This window comes from Equus quagga, chromosome 14, assembly GCF_021613505.1.
Source record: "Equus quagga isolate Etosha38 chromosome 14, UCLA_HA_Equagga_1.0, whole genome shotgun sequence".
In the NCBI taxonomy this organism is placed as follows: Eukaryota; Metazoa; Chordata; class Mammalia; order Perissodactyla; family Equidae; genus Equus; species Equus quagga.
In genome coordinates this window covers 93,372,175-93,376,518 of record NC_060280.1, presented here as the reverse complement: position 1 = coordinate 93,376,518, position 4,344 = coordinate 93,372,175, and positions in this window count along the sequence as shown.

The window sequence follows — 4,344 nt, the reverse complement described above, 5'->3', positions numbered from 1 at the left end:
TGTCTCTCTGCATCTCTGTCTCTGCATCTCTGTCTCTGCATGTCTCTGCCCCCCCCGCCCCCCTCCCTCCAGCTCCCTGCGTCCCACCCTCTCTCCCCTCGTCGGGGGTGCACCGGCTCGGTGCCCGGTGCTGCGGCCTCCTTGATCAGGCGCGGCCGCCCCTTATCTGCACGCGGGGTCAGGGGGTCGGGGCCAAGGACGCGGGCGGGGGCCGGGCGTGTGCGCTGCTGCGTGTGCGCGTGTGGTCTGTGTCTGTGCGCCAGCGTGTTCACACTGGGGGCCTGTGCGCATGTGTGTGCGTGCGACGGGGGACACATTTGCAGCTGTGACTGCTGAGTGCGTGTGAGTGTGTCTGTCTGTGTGTGTGACGGTGTGCACACATGTGGCGCGTGCGTGTGCGTCTGTGCCTCTCTGAGCCCCGGGGGCCCTTGCACAACCCCCAGCCCCCCGTTCCCTCCCCCCCGCCCCTCGGGCAGCCTAATGGCTTTCCCGCCTTGCCGACCTGGGGCCTCCAGGGACACGGCCCTCGACCTGTGACCTGCGGCTGCAAATGGCCCTGTGGGGACGGCCACCGGCCCTGCTTTTCCCATCCAGCCCCTTCCTGCCGCCCCCAGGCCTCATGGGCCCCATCCCGGAGCCCTTGCGGTGACCCCGCCAGGAGTGCGCGTCCAGCTGTGTCCCCGTCGGGCCCGAGGCCTCACTCCGCTCTCAGCATCGCCCAGCTCGGGGTGACAGTGACTTTGTCAAATCAAGAGCCCCGAAGCTTCATTTTGGGGGGCCTTGTGGCTGGGCATCACAGCCTTGAGCTGTCCCCGGGACCCCGGGGGAGAGCGATGCCACCCCCACCTCAGCCTGGGCACAGAGCGAACGCCGTTTCACATACAGGGAAACTGAGGCCCAGCGAGCTCAGTCACCGGCACGTTGAAGGGTGGGGCAGGGCTCAGTGGGGGTGGCTGACGCTCTGGCCGGGGGTGGCCAGAGGGACAGAGGACACAGACGGCGCCAGGACGCTCCCACCACACAGGGCTGATCCCTGGGGGTCCCGAGGCACAGCCCTGGGTCCACGGGGCCTGGACCAGCTCCTGGCACTAAGATGGAAACTTCTCCAGCAGCCAAGTCCGCATCTTGGCCAGCGGCCGCCTGGGCCTCTACTCGCGAACAGAACACCCCCCTTGGGAGCACTGACTACCCGGGGGGTGGGGGGGGGGCAGCCCCGGGGGACAGGGATGGAGGAGCGGCCGGGGCAGTGGCTGAACGTCCTACAGTCCTTGGGCCCCCAGGTTTGAGCCTCTTCGTTCCTGTGTGACCTTGGAGCAGAGTCTTGACCTCTCTGATCCTCAGGTTTCACAACGGCCAAGTGGGCCCAGAGCTGGCTGGGGAGGCGGAGGCATCACCCAGAGCCACCTGGGGGAGACATTGGAGGAGGCTGTGACTGAGCGGAACAAATTCCCAGGCAAACACCACAGAGGGCGGGCCGGTGGCGGGGTCTGGCTTCTGGCCGCCCCTGGCCTGTCACACCCCTGCCTCGGCTTTGACCCAGGAGCCAGCAGGCTCGAATCAGCCTCAGGGGCCCCGTGCCCGTGGGTGCCCCCTGCGCCTCGCCGAGCCTCAGTTTCCCCACCTCTGTGCCCTGGGGAGACCTCAGGCCCTGCTTTCAGCTTGGGAGGTTGGCGGCTGGGTGCCACCCGCCCCCGCCCTGCGACAGCCCCAGACTGGAACCAGGAAGGTTTAAAAATAAAGCATTGTAAATACCCGTGTTTCCTGCAAATAGAAGCGGCCCCCGGTCCCCTCGGCCTCGCGGGCAGCCGGGCCCAGACGGGGGGTGGGGACCCGAGGGGGGGAGCGCCCGCGTGCGCCCCAGTTCCCGCGGCGCTGTGAGTCAGCCGGTGTGATGGGGTGTCTGTCTGTCACCGCCTGTCCTGGGGGCGGGTGACCAAGTGTGTGGGTTGGTGCCAGAGGGTGACCCAGGGTGCTGTGAGGTGACACATCGATGATGTGGGAAGGTCACACTTGCATCCGGTGTGATCACGGGGGGCTGGCCCTGAGTGTGACGGGGTCTCCTCCCTGGTGGGAGTGTGTGTGTGCTCCGGGATGTGACAGGCTCTCTGTCTGTAGGGGAAGGTGGGCGTGGGTCCTGGGGTCCGGCCCCCCTGTGGCCCCATCCCCGAGGCCCTGCCCCCTCCCCCCCAGCCCAGCGGAAGAACCGGGGTCTTTCAAGTCGCTGTTGCCAGGACGACTGCTTTACGAGCGTCCACATGGTGGGCACATGTGTGTGTCCCGCGTCCCATGTGTCTGCGCGCCCCGCCCCCACGGCCCCCGTCGGCGTTCAGGGTGAGCCGGAGGCGGCCCAGGGGCAGCTGGTGACAGCTTAATGAGGGCTGGCTGGGGTGGGGTGGCCTCCCGGCTGGGCTGCGGGTGTTCAGGGCGCGGGGGCTGTGCTCCCAGACGGGTCCAGCGTGTGTGCACGCGCGACCGTGTCTCCGCAATTTCTGTGCGCGTGTGGCTGTTGGCGGGGGTCCCCTGTGCTCGGGGGTTTTTGCGTGAAAAGTGTGTGTGACCGCTGTGTGTGTGTTAACAGCACCAGGCAGCGTGGGAGTGTGTAAGGATCCACCGAGTGTGCATGCACGTGCCCCCTGGACCTTCTCTGAGGACCAGTGCACTGAGACGCTTGTGCACATCGTGTGTGTGTGTCCCTCCAGGGAACTGTGTGTGTGTACGGATGTCTGGGTGTCTGGGCATGCTGATGGGTGTGACCCACCCACCCAGGGACAAAGGTTTGAGGGTCTGCATGTGAATGGCCAGTGATGCCACGCCCATGTCTCCCCCCCAGGGTGCGCGTGTCACTGGGACTGAGCACTTGGCGACAATAGTGACGGACACTTGGACATTGCTCACCACGGGCCCGGCACGGTTGCTCATTGAATCCTTACTACAACCCTGAGGATCTACAGATGATAATCCGTGGTACAGATGGGGAAACTGAGGCACGGAGCGGCGAAGGACCGGCCCCGAGCCGCCCACGCACACACCTTGCGCTGTCCACCCTGGACCGGGACCCGGTACGGCCCCTTCTCGGACACCGGCTCGCTCTGGTGGCCCCCCACGCACCCCCAAACTCACAATCCGGAGCCCACCCCGGCCTCACGCCCGAGAAAAACCCCGGGCTGCTGGGATCAGAGGAACGCAGGCGGCTGGGCCAGAGGGAGGAGGCCCCGCGAAATCAGGCGGCGGGAGCGAGAAAGCGGAGCGCCGGGCGCCCAGAACGCGGGCGGCGGCCGGGACCGCGCGGGGCGGGGCCTGCGCACGGGGGGCGGGGCTCTCTGGGGGCGTGGCCACGGCGGCTCCAGCCCCGCCCACCCACCCTCCATCCCCTCTCCCCCCGCCCCGTCCCTCGGGGCCGCCAGGGGGCGCTCTGGGCACGCGCGGCCGTCGGGTAGGGGCCGGAGGCGGGGGGCGGGCGGCGCGGGGTCTGGGGCCCAGCAGAGTGCGGAGGGGAACCGGGGGTGGGACGGGGACCCCCGCAGGGCTCTGAGGCCAGCCTGGGGGGCACTGCCCCTGGAGGAGGGCGCTGCGGACGGCGGGTCTCGCCGTCAGTCTTAGGGTACCCACTTGCTGTCTTAGGGAAGATCTTCGTGTCTCGGCTTTCTGGAGTGGCTTTCTTGGGGGGGGGAGCCTCTTTAGCTTTCTGGAAACAGGATCTGGGGGGCCCTCACAATCCTCAGCGGGGTGCGCGGGAGGCTGGGCCATCGGGGGGCAGTGCTGGCTCTTAATTCCCAGAAGGGGAATCTTGGGGAGTGGGCGTCTTGGAGACTCACGTTTATGGAAGGGGCGCCGTCGGGGTTCCTGGAGTGGGGTGGGAAACAGCTCATGGGGGGACCCTGCGCTGGTGGGTCCCTTGAGGGGCTTCCTTGGTGAGGGGACTTCTTTGGGGACCGGGCAGGACCTGGGGGGTGTGACATAAGGCCAGGTCCTCATGAGAGTGGGGGTCGCTGGCGTCGGGGGCGCCGTGGTTCTTGTCTCAGTGGGGGGCCCTCGGGGACGGGGCGTCTTGGGGCCCCGGCTTTTCCAAAGGGGCCCCGAGTCCCGGGGAGGTGGCCGTCTGGGGCGCGCGGCGGCCCCGGCAGCCCTACCACCTGCGATCCTCGGCCCCCCTCGGGCGGGGGCGGGGCGCGGCGGGGGCGGCTCCCGTCCCGGGAAACCCGAGCCACCGCCCCTGGCCCCGCCCCCGGGCCCGCCCCCCGGCCCGCCGGCCGAGCCGTCCGCTGCGGGAGCGGCGGGAGAGCGCGCCGTGGAGCCGCTCCGAGCGCCCGGGCCCCCCGCGCCGCCGCCCCGGAGCCCCGCGCT